The sequence below is a fragment of the Thalassophryne amazonica genome, chromosome 1 (assembly GCF_902500255.1).
Source record: "Thalassophryne amazonica chromosome 1, fThaAma1.1, whole genome shotgun sequence".
NCBI classification, from domain to species: Eukaryota; Metazoa; Chordata; class Actinopteri; order Batrachoidiformes; family Batrachoididae; genus Thalassophryne; species Thalassophryne amazonica.
Genome location: NC_047103.1, coordinates 132,803,964 through 132,824,494, shown reverse-complemented (window position 1 = coordinate 132,824,494; position 20,531 = coordinate 132,803,964).

Genomic DNA, 20,531 nt, shown 5'->3' with positions numbered 1-20,531 from the left:
TTGTGAGAAGCTGCTCATTTACATAAAGCTTAAATACAGACCTGAATGTGTTGCTGATAGTGTGTGCCTTTTGAAGGATATTGCTTGTAACTGCTGACTTACCTCACCTCTTCTATCCTTCGCAGAGAGTCGGTTTGTCGTGTCCACCTGGGGGGTGTTTGGCGGTAAAAGTGAGTCCAGAAGCGCCGGGCCTCGATCCTTTTGGGCGCTGGAGAGCGTGCCAGCCTTCACTCCACCAGACTGATGCTGTTTTAGTTTGTACACGTTGTTATGCACCAAAGGGTGGAAGAAATAAATTGTTTTGGTATTGGAACCGCTTTCTGGTTATTTTAGTGCTGGGTTCCGTCAGACGCAGGTCCGCTCCTCAACCCGCGTTGACTCATAACAGTTGACAGCCTCACTGAACCGACGAAGATGAGACAAAAGATGAAGGGGCCATAGAGCTGAGTGAGTCTGCTGCAGACCGGGAAACATTAAGAGGGTAAACTGGCAAAGCCAACAATTAACCAAGAAAACCCCAATTTAACTAAGTGAGTAGCAAAGGAGGAAAAAGGCTGATGGAGTAAACTGTAAACTAAACCCAGATGAAACCAGAACAAAAGGACCCAAAACGAAACCTACACCAGCAACAAAAAAACAAAAAAAAAAACAGACCAACATAAACCGGGTGAGAAAGGCAACTGTGGTAAAGACAGAAGGAATGAAGGTGCTCAAAAAGGGGAAAAAAACGAAGAAACAGACAAACGGAAATACCATGAGGGCCAAGGGCAAAAACAGACGTAAGGAAAAAATTACAACGGGTGCCAAATCGTGTCAAAACAGTGTGTACCAGGTGACATACTAAACTAAACAAACATAGGAGGCAAATAAAACCAGAAATGTCTATAGCGGCAGGGGGGAAAGCCGTATTGATCCATGCACGGCCATAGTGACGAACCCACCCAGGACTACAACTATTAGGACCGTAGCAAAGCACTAGAAGAGAACTACGTAGGCCAATACATTGATCAATCAAAGAACCTATGTGGCTCAGGACCCAACGAAGGGAAATTCTATGGGATTAAAAGAAACCAGCTAAAAAGGTACTTGGGATGCTGAACAGCTTTCTAAACGAACGGGTAGGGTGAAACAACCAGAAAAATAAGTTCGAGGGAAAAACAAAAATGGACAGATCAAAAATACAACTGTGTGAAAGGCCACCTAACCTCTGACATTAGACAAGAATTTGCACCTTCAAACCCCATAAAAATTGACAAGCCCGCTGAAATGACATGCAGAATCCAGTCAACTTCAAAAACAACTCGGGAGAGGTATTGACCAAAGAATGCTGTGGGAGGGTTAACGTGTCTCATATTTAAGTGTGAGTTGTGAGGAGGCCAGAAAAACAAAATAAACTTAAGACAAAGCATGTTCAGAATGACTGTCAAAATCTGGGTGCATGACTTTTTAGATAACCAAACCAGGCCTAATAGTGGAGCAAAAAACTGCATACAAAATTGGTTATAGAGAAAAATAAAAAATAAAATCATCAATGAGAGAAAAAACAAAGGAAGACTAACTGCTCGATGGCTGTCGACTCCGAAGGTCATCTTCAAGGACGCAGCTGATAGCCGGACCAGAGGAGAGAGCTTTAAAGACAGGGGCGTGGCAGGAGATCCCAGTGATGTGAGATTGACTGAAGGCGGAGCAGGCGTCATGGGGGTGGCTGGAGGCAAGAGCTTCAATGAGGGCCGAGCAAGCAGTTTTGATGATGTCAGTGTAGTTGATGAGCTCAGCGGAGTGTGCTCGGCCGGCGCCTCCACCGAAGTGCGCACCAAGGTTGATTCAATGGGCATGGTCGCCGTCATGGAACCCACTGAGGCTTTGGCTGATTGGACTGAAGGGAGCAGTGCGGCTTGAATGAGAGGTGTGAGCACTGCGGCTGTCTCATCAGGTGCTGTGGATGATTTGCTGAGCTTGCACGCTGCGATTTGCGGCAGCGACATGGAATTTCCTGAAGTCAGGCAATGTTGCCGCTTCAGACTTTGGGTGCGCAGAGCTTGTTGGAGCCAGGTGCTGCAGCTGAAGCGCCCGCAGCTTGCACTGCTGGCACTGGAGGAAAGAGTGGCGAGGCCGGCGTCGGCGTGGAACACGGCTGTGGGGACGGTCCTCTTGTCCGAGGCAGCTCTGCTGGTTCCTGTACTGTGGAATGCCATGGATCCAGAACATGTGCAGCGTCTGAGCAAAGGTTGTTGAGGTCTGATTCCAAAAGAAAGTCCATGGGGTCCTCGATATAAGCAGGAACCCGACCTTGCTTGAACAGTGTTCTAATATTTGTCAGTTCAGGGTACGCAAACATGATCTCTGGCTCCACCAGTAGGATCTGATCTAAAGCAGAGAAAATACGTTTCCTGTCCCGCTGACCGGTGCAGTGCTGATATTCAAAAAATAAATCTTGGATTTCAAAAAATACCACAGATGTGACTTAGAGTGCTATCCCATTTGCCTCAGATGATTCATTCCCATCCATAACAGACCACTCAGAATTGCTGTCCGCAGGTTTAGAGCTGGATGGCAGGTGGAGCTCTGGCTGCGTAACCCAGGCGGGGAGTTTCTTTGCAGCGTGCAGGCGAAGGAGTAATGGTCAAAACACTTTATCAAGATAACAGGCAATGGTACGCTACACAGTGAGGCAGTCAGTGGGGCGCCGGTACAGGTCGATGAGAGGCAGATCCATAGGTCAGCAAACAAGCAGGGGTCAGGTGCACGGCGTGGCAGAGATCGGAGAACACAAGCAAGGTCAAAAACATGAGGCAAACAGGACTAATACAAGGAAGCAGGATGAGAAACAAGTCCAACAAACTGGCAGGGGACAGAGAGAAAGTGAGGGCTTAAATACAAGGGGAGTAATCAGGGCATGATTTGAAGCAGGTGCGAGGGGGCATGGCCAGACAAGACAGAGAAGACAGGTGGGTGTGACAGACAAAACAACTGAGTTCATGAGACACCACCCACAACCAACAGAGATGAAAAGTGCTCATGTCACAGGACCCAGAAAATAAAAGGCAGAGACTTAACTAAGACAGAACTCACCACGTGGCTAAAGTATAAAGGGAAAAACAACTAATGACTACAGTGTAATGCAGGGTGCAAACACAATGAGAAAATAAAAAGCTCAATTTGGAGTGAAAATGAAATTCCTTGAACTTCTTTATTATTATATTTTAAATGGCAATTTTGTGGCCAACCTTCATTGATAGATTAAATTTGGGAAAAATCAGCAAAACAAGCTGGGAAGCTGGTCAACAAAAAGACACGATCTTGACCCCAGTGCCTTTGGTAAAACTGACCTTGCTGGGAAATTCTGGAACCCACCTCCATATACGTGGCAATTTTGATTCATATCTGAGTGAAAGACTTCACTTTTGACTTTTGATCCAATGGTCATGAACCCAATGATTGGCATTTGGTGAATTTGATGTCAGCTGGGCAATTCCAGTTAACACCTTCATATGTGTGCTAAGTTTGGTGGACATTTGAATGACACCCCCCCAACACACACACACACACACACACACACACACACACACACACACACACACACACACACACACACACACACACCACACACACACACACACACACACACACACACACACACACACACACACACACAAAATATAAAATAAAATCACAAAATAATTTTGACCCAAGCACCTGACGAGCAGTGAAACTACTGTTTCTAAAATTATAGTATGATGATACAGTGATAATCCAGGGGCAATATGTTGGCCAATATGTTCAAAATCAGAAGGTTCCTGGTTCAAGACCACCCATGTTTGTTCTCCATGTGTTGTAGCATTGCATCAGGAAGAGCATCAGGTGTAAGATTTACACCAAAACAACATGGAGCTCCATATCAAATCCACTGTGGTGACCCCTAGTGAATTCAAGTACGTGAAAGAACTTACTTTACTGACAGTAATAATCTATAGCATACTACACTCAACAAAATATAAACGCAACACTTTTGGTTTTGCTCCCTTTTTGTATGAGATGAACTCAAAGATCTAAAACTTTTTCCACATACACAATATCACCATTTCCCTCAATATTGTTCACAAACCAGTCTAAATCTGTGATAGTGAGCACTTCTCCTTTGCTGAGATAATCCATCCCACCTCACAGGTGTGCCTTAGACTGTCCACAATAAAAGGCCACTCTGAAAGGTGCAGTTTTGTTTTATTGGGGGGGGATACCAGTCAGTATCTGGTGTGACCACCATTTGCCTCATGCAGTGCAACACATCTCCTTCACATAGAGTTGATCAGGTTGTCAATTGTGGCCTGTGGAATGTTGGTCCACTCCTCTTCAATGGCTGTGCGAAGTTGCTGGATATTGGCAGGAACTGGTACACGCTGTCGTATACGCCGGTCCAGAGCATCCCAAACATGCTCAATGGGTGACATGTCCGGTGAGTATGCCGACCATGCAAGAACTGGGACATTTTCAGCTTCCAAGAATTGTGTACAGATCCTTGCAACATGGGGCCGTGCATTGTCCTGCTGCAACATGAGGTGATGTTCTTGGATGTATGGCACAACAATGGGCCTCAGGATCTTGTCACGGTATCTCTGTGCATTCAAAATGCCATCAATAAAATGCACCTGTGTTCTTCATCCATAACAGACGCCTGCCCATACCATAACCCCACTGCCACCATGGGCCACTCGATCCACAACATTAACATCAGAAAACCGCTCACCCACACGACGCCACACACGCTGTCTGCCATCTGCCCTGGACAGTGTGAACCGGGATTCATCCGTGAAGAGAACACCTCTCCAACGTGCCAAACGCCAGCGAATATGAGCATTTGCCCACTCAAGTCGGTTACGACGACGAACTGGAGTCAGGTCGAGACCCCGATGAGGACGACGAGCATGCAGATGAGCTTCCCTGAGACGGTTTCTGACAGTTTGTGCAGAAATTCTTTGGTTATTCAAACCGATTGTTTCAGCAGCTGTCCGAGTGGCTGGTCTCAGACGATCTTGGAGGTTAACATGCTGGATGTGGAGGTCCTGGGCTGGTGTGGTTACACATGGTCTGCGGTTGTCAGGCTGGTTGGATGTACTGCCAAATTCTCTGAAACGCCTTTGGAGAAGACTTATGGTAGAGACATGAACATTCAATACACGAGCAACAGCTCTGGTTGACATTCCTGCTGTCAGCATGCCAATTGCACGCTCCCTCAAATCTTGCAACATCTGTGGCCTTGTGCTGTGTGATAAAACTGCACCTTTCAGAGTGGCCTTTTATTGTGGGCAGTCTAAGGCACACCTGTGCACTAATCATGGTGTCTAATCAGCATCTTGATATGGCACACCTGTGAGGTGGGATGGATTATCTCAGCAAAGGAGAAGTGCTCACTATCACAGATTTAGACTGGTTTGTGAACAATATTTGAGGGAAATGGTGATATTGTGTATGTGGAAAAAGTTTTAGATCTTTGAGTTCATCTCATACAAAATGGGAGCAAAACCAAAAGTGTTGCGTTTATATTTTTGTTGAGTGTATATAGCCCAGTGGTTGTAAGATAAGGTTCTAAAATACAAGAAAAATAAAATAAAAAGATTCATCAGATGCTGGTGAAAAAGCAAATCCACATATGTCTGACAAAATTATATATTTTTTCTTATTACATTATTTAGAAATATTAGATTTAACTCATAAAATGATGCATTTTGAATTTACCTTTCAAAGCTTTGCCTTTGCAGGTGTATTTTTTTTAAAATAAAACAAGCATACAAGTATATTCAGTTACTGATGGCTCAGTTTTGGGCAAGATCACGGTGTACAGTGCTTCACTTTGCAGACGACGTTGTGACTTTTGTGAAACAACTATACGTACATTGTTAAAACATTACAGTTAGTCTTACCTTAGCCTAATGCTGCGTTCACACCAGATGACACGTGAGCGACAGTGGCGACAGGTTGCCATGTAATCCCTATGGAAGGACGCATTGTGGTGCCACTAAAGTTCAAGCCACGCAATGCGACGCGATGGGCGCAAATGAAGCGATGCGAATGAAGCGATTTTGAGCGATTGGCGTGTTTGTGGTGCGATATCGTGTTGCGTTGCCCTCCTCCCCAAGTTGAAAAATCTAAACTTCTTGTCGCGTCACGATGACCAATCAGAGACTGGATATGCAGTGACGTGGAGATGTCTGGAGTTTATACTTGATGTGGACATGTCCTGTCTCTGGCAGCCAGCCTGTGAGCAGGACTTCTGTCTCCTTTGTCCTTTATTTCACAATTATGACAGAGTTTGAGGGGAGAGCGAGCAGCAGCACCGCAGCAGCCATTTTTTTCAAGTGCGCGTGCAAACGAATGTCCGTGTAGATAATTTTATTAACTACACAGATGTATAATAAAACAAATGGTGACTGGTTTATAACAATTATGACAGAGTTTGAGGGGAGAGCGAGGAACTGCAGCACCGCAGCAGCCAGTTTTTTTTTAATTGTTCACATGTGCGCAAATGGGACAGGAGGTCCTCAAACTGGATCCTGGAGAGGCAGAAGTACCGCTGAAAGCAGCCATCATCCAGACGCAGCTCCTGCAGCAAATAATGAAACTCCCCGAATTGGGAACGTCTCATGAGGATGTTGTGAACCCAGGGACGGCGCCACTGGCAACGTTTGTCAGCTTTCCACAACAAATAGAGCATAGCAACTCGCTCTGTGTGATCAAGGTCTGTCATGTTGACTTGACGGCAAGCAGAATGGAAGCTCCTCCTATTTGATGACACATTGGGGTAAATTTTCGCAGCAAAAACAGAGCGACACACCGGGCGATGGTGGCGCATCCATCGCCAGGTGAGACACGCAAATTTGTGTCGTCACGTGTCGCGAGGTGTGAATGCGGCATAACAGTCCTCCTCACTGCAGTTCCAGCTGTCCCACTAAGTGCAACCAAGTCAAGTGCCAAGTAGCATAGAGGTTATTCTCACTCTTTATTCAAGTGTGTGGTCTTTCAGTTTGAAAGCATCATTTATTTATTTATTTTAAAGACAGCAGCGCAGCTCGACGCAGCGGCTTCTCTAGCTCCCGGTGTATTCCTTACTAAAAATAGTAGTTTTAGCAGTGTTAGCAGCTCTAGTGTTCCGAGTAACACAATGAGCATAAAATACAGCTCCAAAGATTTGCTTGAGCTAAACAACAACTGCCGTCATGTCCGAATCCACCCAGACCTAAAGGCAACGCTCGGCAGATTGATGATCCTGAGAGCGAGTCGCAGCTGGAGCCGGCTCAGACCCAAGAAGAAGCGCTGCGCACGCGGGCAAAAATGGGGAAAATGCGGAGGTCTGCTAAACAAGCTAAAAGCTAACAGCTATCCCGTCACTATTTCTATCCAACGTCCGTGCGCTGGATAACAAAATGGACTTGCTATGACTGAGATTACATCAGTGGGACATGCGGAGCTGAGCTGCAGTGTTTATGTCCTGACGGAGACGTGGCTCAACAACAACATGCCGGACTCTGTCTTCGAGCTACACGAGTGGATACTCTTCCGTGCGGACAGAGACCAGCAGCACTCCGGTAAAACAAAGGCTGGTGCACAAACTGTTCTGAGGTGGAAAGACTGCTCTGAAGCTGTAGAATATTTTACAGTAAAATACCGCCCTTACTATCTGCTGCAGGAATTTACAACAGTGTTTATTGTGGCTGTCTACGTCCCCCCACGAGCTAATTCTAACGACGCTCTGAAGCAGCTACATAACTCCATCAGCTTGCATCAAAATAAACATCCAGAGTATGTAGTAACAGGGGACTTCAACCACGTAAACCTGCAAGATATTCTCCCCAAGTTCCACCAGCATGTAAACATCGCCACACGAGAGGAAAACATGCTGGACAAAGTGTATACAAATATACGTGGAGCTTACAGAGCAGCCCTCCACCCCCATCTCGGTACCTAGGACCACATCTCACTCCTCATGCTTCCTACTTACAGTCCAGTGTCGAAAAGCAGGGACACCATCACAAAGATCATCTCTGTGTGGCCAACTGGTGCTGTGTCCATGCTTCAAGACTGCTTTGAGACCACCGACTGGCAAAAGTTCAGAGTGGTTGCAACAACAGGGAGCAATGTGGACCTGGAGGAATACTCATCAACTGTGCACTGCTACATCCAGAGCTGCATAGACAATGTGACCACCTCCAAGACCATCACCATCAGGCCAAACCAGAAAACCTGGATGACCGGAAAGGTGCGCTCCCTGCTGAAAATTTGTGATGCTGCATTCAAAGACAGCGATGCATCAAATGCATCACAGACTACAAAAACAATGTAGCACAGTGCTCTGCAGACCCAGCGCTCCCGGACACTCTGAAAGCCTTTTATGCGCGTTTTGAGGTGTCCAACACCACCACCCCCTCCCGAGTCCCTCCCTCCCCCAAAGACCCCCCAGTCAGCAACATCACTACAGCTGAGGTGAGGAACGTGCTGCAGAGGATCAACCCCCGAAAGGCCCCAGGCCCTGACAGACTACCAGGGAGGGTCCTAAAAGACTGCACACCAGCTGTCTGAGGTTCTGGCAGATATATTCAACACCTGTCTGTCCCAAGCCAGAGTTCCGCCGTGCCTCAAGACATCAAGGATCATCCCTGTGCCAAAGACCTCTGCACCATCCTGCCTCAACGACTACAGGCCAGTTGCACTCACCCCCATCACCACAAAGTGCTTTGAGAGGCTGGCGATGAGGCGCCTGAAGCAGCCCATCGATGTGACTGTAGATGAGCACCAGTACACGTACAGGCAAAACTGGTCCACAGCTAATGCCATCTCCACCGTGGTGCATCAGGCCCTCTCCCACACAGAGAACAAGGACTCCTATGCAAGGCTGCTGTTCCTGGACTTCACTTCTGTGTTCAACACCATCATCCCTCAGAAACTGGTTTCCAAGCTGGCTGAACTGGGAGCCCCCTGGATCCTGGACTTCCTGACTGGGAGGACACAGAGTGTCAGGATCAACACCACCTCATCCTCCACCATCATCCTGAACACTGGCTCACCCCAGGGTTGTGTGCTCAGTCCACTGCTGTACACATTGATGACCTTCGACTGCAGAGCCCAGCACAAGAATAATCTTGTTGTTAAGTTTGCAGACGATACAGCAGTGATCGGGCTCATTAGCCAAGGGGATGAGACAGCATACAGGCGAGAAGTGGAGAACCTGACACGGTGGTGCGGAGACAACAACCTCATCCTCAACACCCAGAAGACCAAGGAGATAGTTGTTGACTTCCGCAGGTCAGCCCCCACCATCCCCTCCCCCTCTACATCAACGGAGCAGCGGTGGAGATCGTCTCCTCCATCTCCATCTCTACATAAGAGTTTTTTGATGATGTCACCACCTCTGGGTGGAACTATAATTCTCTCAATCCCCCAAAATTTTAAAGATGCTGGAGAGCCATGACCGGCCTGTTTGTAGTGCCTTGCCATGGCATAAGTTAAATTCTGAGTACGGATTGCCGTTTTATGTTCAGCTATCCGTAATTTAAGTTGACGTTTCGTTTGGCAAACATATGCCAAGCCACAGGGGCATTTTAAAATATATACTACATGAGTGGTATTACAATTGATAAATGAAGAAATAGGATATTGCTTACCAGTGTGAGGATGAGAGAAAAATGAAGCATTAGTAGAATTTGAATAATGTGCACAATTACCACATCTAAAGAAACCTTTTGGTGAGCTGGAGGGCCAGGCAGTTGAGGTGGGACTGATCATATCTGAATGAACAAGTCTGTCACGAATATTTCGGACACGCCTAAATATAAATTTGGGCGGTTCAGCACAGATGTCTTTAAGTGTGGGATCACTCTTCAGAATGTGCCAATATTTATAAATTATGTTTTTTATTCTTCCCGCAAATGGAGTATAGCTGGTAGAAAAAAACAATTTAGATGTTGAAGAGGATTTAGATTTTTTCTTAAGTAAAGAGGCACGATCAGTATTTAGAGCTCTGTCCCATGCTTTGTCTATGTTAATTCTACTACAGCCACGTTGTTCAAACAGAGTTGCTAGATGGGCTGCTTTTAACATAAAGTCCATAGTAGAACTGCAGTTTCTTCTAACTCGCAAGAACTGACCCACTGGTATGTTCTGAACTAAATGGGGCGGATGATTACTATCAGCTCTCAACAAAGTATTTCTACTAAGAGGTTTACGACAGATAGTTGATTGCAAAGAATTATTGACATCCTTATAAATAGTGAGGTCTAAAAAATCTATAGAATGAGAATTATAGTTCATAGTAAAAGATAAATAATCTGTAGTGGAATTAATATAATTCAGAAATTGGTGTAACTCATCATATGCGCCCCTCCAAATTAGGAGGACGTCATCAATGTATCTACGTCATAATGATATTTTTGAGTGAAAAGGGTTATTTTCAGTACTAAAGATATATTTCTCTTCCCAAAAATCCATCACTAAACAGGCGTAGGATGGAGCAAAAGCACTCCCCATAGCAGTGCCCTGTAGTTGTAGATAATATTTGTCTGAATATTTAAAGAAATTATTCGATAAAACAATCTCAACCAGTTTAATCAAAAAGTCTGAAGGTGGCAGCACATCAGTGGGACGTTCGGCAAGATAAAAAGAAATGGCTTCTAAACCTGCATGGTGAGGTATGCACGTATATAGACTCTGTACATCCAAAGACACAAGGATATCATCACTTGTACAATTTCGATTATTGATAAGATTTAGAACAGTGGTGTCCTCAAGATACGAGGGTAATTTGCGGACAAACTTTGCCAAAAAGAAATCAACAAATTGTGAAAGGGGCTCAATAAGACTCTCTATTCCAGAAACGATGGGCCGTAACAGAGGATCATCCAATTGTTTGTGAATTTTGGGTACACCATAAAATACTGGACAAAGAGGGTTTTCACTTAAAAGAAAAGCCATCTCTTTTTCTGTTATCCAGCCCTTCTTATGAGATGAATCAATAAATTCATGAATCATACTATTAATATTAGAGGTGGGATTGGAAGATAAGAGTTGATAATGTTTTGCTGACTAGATATTTAATGTTCAAACTGATAAACTTTATCGTTTTTGTGCAGATATTTGCTCATCATGTTTCATGTTCCTTCTAACAACACTCAATAAGCATTTGGGAACTGAGGACACTAATTGTTGAAGCTTTGAAGGTGGAATTCTTTCCCATTCTTGCTTGATGTATGACTTCAATTGTTCAACAGTCCGGGGTCTCCGTTGTCATATTTTGTGCTTCATAATGCACCACACATTTTCAATGGGCGACAGGTCTGGACTGAAGGCAGGCCAGTCTAGTACCCGCACTCTTTTACTACGAAGCCACGCTGTTGTAACACGTGCAGAATGTGGCTTGTCATTGTCTTGCTGAAATAAGCAGGGATGTCCCTGAAAAAGACGTTGCTTGGATGGCAGCATGTGTTGCTCCAAAACCTGGATGTATCTTTCAGCATTGATGGTTCCATCACAGATGTGTAAGTTGTCCATGCCATGGCCACTAACACCATCACAGATGCTGGCTTTTGAACTTAGCACTGGTAACAATCTGGATGGTCTTTTTCCTCTTTTGTCCGGAGGACACGGCGTCCATGATTTCCAAAAACAATTTGAAATGTGGACTCATCAGACCACAGCACACTTTTCCACTTTGCATCTGTCCATTTCAAATGAGCTCGGGCCCAGAGAAGGCGGCGGTGTTTCTGGATGTTGTTGATGTATGGCTTTCACTTTCCATGGTAGAGTTTTAAAGTGTAGGTGACATGTAATGCCATGTTTTCATGAATATTTAAGACTAAAATTAAACAACAGTTTGAAATTTATCCTTTCCTGGTGCACATTTCTTGAAGAGATAAATATTTGGATTTTGAACTGCGCACCACTAAAAACCAGGAACTTCCCGGTGTGCCGACATTGGACAAGAAGAAGGAGGAAGTAACGTCAGCTCTGGAACCATTATCTTAATTGTCCCATTAATTTATGGATTAATTAATGGATTTTTACAGGCTACTAACATACCTGTTTCCATCAAGTTCATCGGGTCAGAGCTGCACCGTGTTTTCAGTGTCAGAGCGGTTATTCCCGCTCTTTTCAATTGGCAGGTGGAAACACTTATACTGACAAGCACGCACGCAGACATGGGTGCAGATTTTCCACTCCAAACGGAGGCAGAACTGGCTATTTTCACTTTATTTTATTTGATTTTATTGTTTTTGGATCATGGAAATTTAGTCACCTCCAGACTGAAATGTTATGAGCAGATGAGGGATTGCGAGTCTTTTAACTTGAAGTGCAAAGCGGCCCGCTGTGGAACAAGAGGATCCATTCACAGGAGAGACTTTAGCCATCAGACGCAGACGCAATGACCAGATTACACCTGCAGCGGACTGGCGAATCAGTACAGCAGAGACTCGAACCATCAGCTTCACCTGCAGTGGACTGCGCCAGCCGTGGATCAGTACAGCAGAGACTCGAACCATCATGGTTTGTTCTGCCAGGACAATGAATTAAATTATTTTCACACGTTTTCAAAATGAAGATGATCTCACTCAAACGAACAGGTAAGACGCTATTATTTTCTCCTTGTGTGAATGGTTTTAATATTTAATAATAACGTGTTACGCTATTCAAGAAGTAAACAATATTTATTTTAAAAATAGCTGATATTTTCAGTTCCTCGTGACATTTTTCAGATTTTAATGTACATTTTCTCAGGAAAAAAAAAAAAAAATCATAAATAAAAAACCCCCCACACCATGTTTACAATTGATTTGGGCTTGAATCACCAGGTGCCATTCCAGTGATGACGTAGCAACAATATGGCCATGAATGAGGGCTGAACAGGGCAGAAAGAGCGCAGGTGTCAGACAGCTGTAGTTTATCCTTCACCTGCGCACAAATCATCGACTTTTATTGTTCAGGATTTTTTTTAAATATCAACATTTCATAATTTTTAGTGATTATTTGTGCACATTTTTTTGGTGTCACTGCTAGATAATATCTGTGCTAATTCTTTATTTTATGTTCGCTATCAGGTATTTGTGTGTTTTTGTTTGGAAGTTCTGAGAAATATAAGTTAAGTTTTACTTCATCATGTGTCCAAGTTTCAGACACAGGGAGATCTCCGGCTGTTGGTGAGAGCCAGTAACATTAGAAATGTGAGAATAAACCACACCCATGTTAACACCCACAAAGTATAAAAAGTGTTGTATGACTCATTTTAGGGGCCTTTCACAAGATGGACACTGTCTGTGAGGGTCCCAGGCTTGGTTTCTAAAGTGACCTTTAATAAACTCAAAATGAGGAATACAATGGTTTGGTTTTTGGTAAGGGGGCAGAAGCTTGCATAAAAAAACTGGGTAAAAATGACACCTACATTTTAACTTGCACTTGTAGCAATAAACTGTGTTAATTGACAATGGTTTTCTGAAGTGTTCCTGAGCCCATGTGATAAGATCCATTACACAATGTCGGTTTTTAATGCAGTGCTGCCTGAGGGATCGAAGGTCACGGGCATTCAATGTTCAGTGCTTTCAGCCTTGCTGCTTACGTGTTGAAAGTTCTCTAGATTCTCTGAATCCTCTGATTATATTATGGACTGTAGATGATGGAATCTCTAAATTCTAAACTTTGAGAAACACTGTTCTTAAACTAGGGCAGCACGGTGGATTAGTGGTTAGCACTGTTGCCTCGCAGCGAGAAGGTCGTGGGTTCAATTCCCGTGGCCTTTCTGTGTGGAGTTTGCATGTTCTCCCCATGTTTGCGTGGGTTTCCTCCGGGTGCTCCGGTTTCCTCCCACATCCAAAGACATGCGAGTTAGGTGAATTGGAATCTTTAAAAATTGTCCATAGGTGTGTGTGTGGGTGTGTCTGTGTTTGTTTGTTTGTGGCCCTGCGACAGACTAACGTCCTGTCCTGGGTGTACCCCGCCTTGTGCTCTATGACTGCTGGGATAGGCTCCAGCCCCCCGCGACCCATAACTGGACTAAGTGGTAGAAGATGAATGAATGAATGAATGTTCTTAAACTACTGGACTATTTTTTCATGAAGTTGTTCACAAAGTGGTGATCCTCACCCCATCTTTGCTTGTGAACGGCTGAACCTTTTGGGGATGCTTCTTTTATACCCAGTCATGACACTCACCTGTTTCCAATTAACCTGTTCACCTGTGGAATGTTCCAAACAGGTGTTCTTTGAGCATTCACCAACTTTCCCAGTCTTTTGTTGCCCCTGTCCCAGCTTTTTTGAAATGTGCTGCAGGCATCCATTTCAAAATGAGCAAATATTTACACAAAAACAAAAAAGTTGACTTGGTTGCACTTAGTGGGACAGCTGGAACTGCAATGAGGAGGACTGTTAGGCTAAGGTAAGACTAACTGTCATGTTTTTTTTTGCTTGTTCTCTCCTTTACCTTCAGAACTTTTTGTTTTACAGTGGTTGGTGTCCAGCTTAATGGTGCATGACCGCTGTCATCTGTTGTGGTGTGTGAATCACAGCGCTCATTCAGATCAGTATACAGGAGCAGATTTCAGTTGTCACACATGTAGATGGTTCCATCTTATGGCCATAGATGATATGCAGATTTCTTAATGTCTCATTTTGTAATATACATCACAGACCCAGCCAAACAAGTTAAAAAATGCACTACTTGTAGTCTGGAAAATATCAGTCTGATAGTTCAAACAATACACTGACTATGCCAACCTCTGCTCCTGTCTGGTGATAATCATCCATGACCAGGTCCAAATATAAAAGTACTTCTAATAAAACTGTGTCTGATTGGGTGGAGGAGGCATGTACCCCCAAGAATGGCATTGTTCAACTACAACTGTGATATCTGCAAATTATTATTCACATAAGACATTAGTTGTTTATTTATTTATTTCTTTTACCAAGATAGTGCTGGTCAATAACATCAGTCCATCACAGGTTACTTGCCCAGCCAGCAGCTGTAACCATTTACAGTTTTCTTGTATTTACCTCCTGAAAACAGACTATAAACATCTGTTCGTCTGTTCATCCTGCCTCATATGCTGTAAATAAAATGCAGTGATGTTTTTTTTCTAAAACAGTGGACCTACCGAGCGTTTGTAGATGTTGCACGTGTTTCAGCCAGCGCAGTCTCACTTTTTTTTCCGTCCTCCCGTGACAAAATGAGTCAAATTTTCGTGAGATTTTTTTTAAACTCACTATTACTAACCCTACTCCTACCCCCAACCCTAACCTTTAACATAACCTAATCTTACTCTTTCCCCCCACCCTAATCAGAACCACCCCGACCCTCCGCTTCACTTTTAATTTTGTGCAGCCATCACGGAATGAATTTGAATGAATTTGTGCTGCCGTGACGAAAATGAGGTGCTTTTCGTCACAATATCACGAACCAAAAGATTAATGTATCGTGCTGCTGAATCACGACTTGCTGTGAGACCAGGCTGGATTCAGCTCACACTTTCACTGTGCTGACATTCAGGGACATAAAGTACAAAGAGCTTTAGTGGCAGATGTGGATATTATGACGAATGTGAGGACAGAAGTAGATGCTGTCACTTTTCTGTGTTGCCGCTGGCAACCATCTGCTGCATTGGCTGACCCTTCAACTGAGCTCTCTCTCTCTGATTCCTTCACATTGTCGCTTCTGCTTGTTTATACACCCCCGCTTTCAATTTATTCCACATTTTGGCCTCACCTTGACCTGAGGGAGACCAAAGCTACTGAGGTAAGCTCTCACATCTTGTAAATCAAAAACACTGCAAAGCACAAATAAACACAAATGTATCAGCTTTCTTGATAACTATATTTATTGAATGATATGTTTTCCCAGAAATAATTATGATAAATTATATTGTTGGGCAACATCATCACTAAGTGGTTAGCACTGTTGCCTCACAGCAAGAAGGTCACAGGATTGATTCCCACCTGTGGCCTTTCTGTGTGGAGTTTGCATGTTCTCCCCGTGTTTGTGTGGGTTCCCTCCAGGTGCTCCAACTTTCTCCCACATCCAAAGACATGCAGGTTAGGTGGACTGGAAACATTAAATTGTCCGTAGGTGTGTGTGCGGATGTGAATGTGTTTTTTTGTTTATATGTGTCCCTGCGACAGGACTGGCGTCATGTCCAGGGTGTACCCCGCCTAGACCTCTTCAAATTAGACCTTTTTCATCAAACTTATGCAAACTGATATTATTCCCATTCTCCAAGGTCTAAATTAACTAAATATACCAGTTACTTTGATCTTGGACCTTGGCTATGCCTGCCTCAAGAGCCATGTAGTTTTTTCAAAAACGCTGCAAAATTCGGGATATTATGTCCTTGTTTTCTTTGTAGCTTCCCAGAGGTTAATGCTATAGCATTGAAAGTGGTACCAAATGAAAGCTAATAAAATTGTCTTGCATATGGTGTCAAACACATGAACACCTGTGTAAATTTTAACTCATTTTAATGCACAAACATACATATTTTTGATGCTTGGAAAGGATGACATCATATGATACATAACTTTATCTCAAAAATGTTACTCTATAGACAGCTTTAGTAAAGCTGTCTAGACTATAGAGCTATAGAACTATAGACTACAGAGCTCATAAAAAATGAGAGCAAAAACAAAAGTGTATTTAGTGGATTTATATTTTTGTTCAGTGTATAATTGTTTCCTGGAGGTTAATGCAAAATATTAAAATGCATGTTTTGTTTTAATAGCAGTGCTAATATATTCAGTTTCATTTGGCTCATTGTAACTGAATATTTTATTCATTACTTCCAGTGAAATGTATGATTTTGTTTACTTGGTGATAATTTGGCTTTTTACTTGTCAAACTTGTCATGTGACGTTCACTGAGCTTGACACAGCATACAGCTTTAGTAAAGCTGTATAGACTATAGAGTAACATTTTTGAGATAAAGTTATGTATCATATGATGTCATCCTTTCCAAGCATCAAAAATATTTATGTTTGTGCATTAAAATGAGTTAAAATTTACATAGGTGTTTATGTGTTTGACACCATATGCAAGACAATTTTATTAGCTTTCATTTGGTACCACTTTCAATGCTATAGCATTAACCTCTGGGAAGCTACAAAGAAAACAAGGACATAATATCCCGAATTTTGCAGCGTTTTTGAAAAAACTGCATGGCTCTTGAGGCAGGCATAGCCAAGGTCCAAGATCAAAGTAACTGGTATATTTAGTTAAGTTAGACCTTGGAGAATGGGAATAATATCAGTTTGCATACGTTTGATGAAAAAGGTCTAATTTGAAGAGGTCTAAGTCCCCGCCTCATGACCTATGACTGCTGGAATAGGCTCCAGCCCCCCATGACCATTAATTAGAGTAATCAGTTGAAGATGAGTGAGTGTGATATGATTGTCATTTTAAATTTATATATATATACACGAGGTCTGTTAGAAAAGTATCCGACCTTATTATTTTTTTCAAAAACCATATGGATTTGAATCACGTGTGATTGCGTCAGACAAGCTTGAACCCTCGTGCGCATGCGTGAGTTTTTCCACGCCTGTCGGTTGCGTCATTCGCCTGTGAGCAGGCTTTGAGTGGGGAGTGGTCCACCCCCTCGGGGATTTTCATTGTCAGGAAATGGCGGCATGATTTGGACTTTTTTTTCATCAGAATTTTTTTCAGAAACTGTTAGAGACTGGCACCTGGAAATCATTCGAAACATTTATCTGGCTTTCAGTGAAAATTTTACGGGCTTCACAGAGAATAAGGACTGTTACTACAGCTTTAAGGACGGCTTTAAGGACGCTCGGCGCGCCGCGCTCTGTGCCGCCATCGAGAGCCACAAACCACCGGATCATTTCTAAACGGATGGCTCTGTGGAGCCGGACCGTCGTGTGCACTTTCTATGGTTATCACAAGAGCTGGACATCAACCATTTTCCGGCAGATTTCACTTTTAACAAGAGATTTTGTCATGGAAAGCCGAGCGGAGGCTTCGCGCGTCACGACCGATTTGCTGATGTAGCGAGACAAAGGAACACCTCCGTTTTGGTCTCACAGGACGGCTTTGAGATGGCGTTCAGGCAGCTGTCGGTGGTTTTTGCATCGAGTGATTATCCGAGAAATTGTGGATGTGCCTGGACATGCCAGAACATGTCCTGTGAGGCTTCATCATGGCGTTGCTGTGTGCCATGCGGCACTGCCGCGACGTGCGAAGCCTCCGCTCCTCTTTCCATGACAAAAACTCCTGTAACAGTGGAATGTGCCGTTCATTTCCAAACTGGACGCTGTGTTTTATCCGGGACATCGTCTGACTAGCACAGGAATATTAAAAGACGTGGACATCAGCACTTTTTCGGCACATTGAGACAGACGTGCGGAGGAATTCCGTGCGTTACGGCGGTGCTGCTTGGCGTACAGCAACGCCGTGATGAAGCCTCACAGGACATGTTCTGGCATGTCCAGGCTCATCCACAACTTCTCGGATAATCACTCGATGGATAAACCACCGACAGCTGTCTGAACGCCATCTCAAAGCCATCCTGTAAGACCAAAACGGAGGTGTTCCTTTGTCTCGCTCCATCAGCAAATTGGTCGTGACTCGCGAAGCCTCTGCTCGGCTTTCCATGACAAAATCTCTTGTTAAAAGTGAAATCTGCCAGAAAATGGTTGATGTCCAGCTCTTGTGATAACCAGAGAAAGTGCACACGACGGTCCGGCTCCACAGAGCCATCCGGTTAGAAATGATCCTGATCCGGTGGTTTGTGGCTCTCGATGGCGGCACGGAGCGCGGTGCGCCGAGCATCCTTAAAGCCATCCTTAAAGCTGTAGTAACAGTCCTTATTCTCTGTGAAGCCCGTAAAATTTTCACAGAAAGCCAGATAAATGTTTCGAATGGTTTCCAGGTGCCAGTCTCTAACAGTTTCTGAAAAAATTCTGATGGAAAAAAAGCCCAAATCATTCCGCCATTTCCTGACAATGAAAATCCGCAGAGGGGGTGGCCCACTCCTCACTCAAAGCCTGCTCACAGGCGAATGACGCAACCGACAGGCGTGGAAAAACTCACGCATGCGCACGAGGGTTCAAGCTTGTCTGACGCAATCACACGTGATTCAAATCCATATGGTTTTTGAAAAAAATAATAAGGTCGGATACTTTTCTAATAGACCTCGTGTGTGTATATATATATATATATATATATATATATATATAATTCAAGTACACCCTGTCAAACAACAATGATCTATTCATTCTCAAAAATTTTCATTTTTAAAAATAAATATTGAAATATCAAGAACACACACACATAAAAAGAAGAAAACAATCAAACAACAACTCAAAACTGAACATAGTCAGGCATTGTGCAAAAACTGCACTAAATAAACAAAAAGGGGCTTCAAGCAATGCTAACACACACGGGTGGCGGCCAGGGTGCCATCAATTTAATTTCAATTTATTTTCATTGATATAGTGCCTCGAGGTGCTTCACACAAATAAGGTCTAACCTTACTAACCCCTAGAACAAGCACATACAGGACAGTGGTGAGGAAAAACTCTCTCTGATGATTTGAGGAAGAAACCTCAAGCAGACCAGACTCAAAGGGGCGACACTCTGCTTGGGCCATGCTAGTGACACAATAGACAATACAGGAAATTATACAGGAAATTTTGGGAGATTTTGGGAGTCCATGCTGGTGTCCAGGACGGGAGGCCTGCAGAGGAAAACACCCATTCCCATCTCTGGATGGAGCCGCACCTTAAACAGAGAGAAAAAACTGAATCGGAGGCAGAGAGACAACAAATACGGTATAATTTGTCAGCATTAAGTAACAAGAAAAACAGAAGAAATACTAAGGTGATCGCCGGCCACTAGCCCTAAGCTTCACTAAAAGACCCAGACTTCAGATAAAGTTGAGGCCGCGGCCCGCTCTGTTTACTAATAAAATGAATTTTAAAAGTACTAAAAGTAGCAGGGGTGGTGGCCAAGTGGTTAATGCACTTGGTTTCAGTGCAGAAGGTTCCTGGTTCGAATCCCACCCCTACCACATTTCTCCATGTAATGTGGAGTTGCATCAGGAAGGGCATCCGGCGTAAATTTGTGCCAATTCAACATGCAGATCCACCTTGGATTTGCTGTGGCGACCCCAAGTACAAAACAAGGGAGCAGCCGAAGGGACTTACTAGAAAGCATAGTAACATACTATGCCAGTATGCTATCCATACGAAAGGGAAAATAAGTGCTTCTTAAGTCTGGATTTGAAAGTCTCTACAGAATCTGAATGTTTTATTGATGCAGGGAGATCATTTCACGAAGCAGGTGCACTATAAGAGAAAGCTCTGTGACTGACATTTTATTTACTCTTGGGACACAAAGTAGTCCTGCACCCTGAGAACACAGAGTACGTAGGGTTTAAGTAGGTCAGCTAAGTAGGGAGGGGCTAGTCCATGAATAATTTTATAGGTTAGTAGCAGAACCTTAAAATCTGATCTCACAGGGACAGGAAGCCAGAGAAGAGATGCCAAAATGGGTGT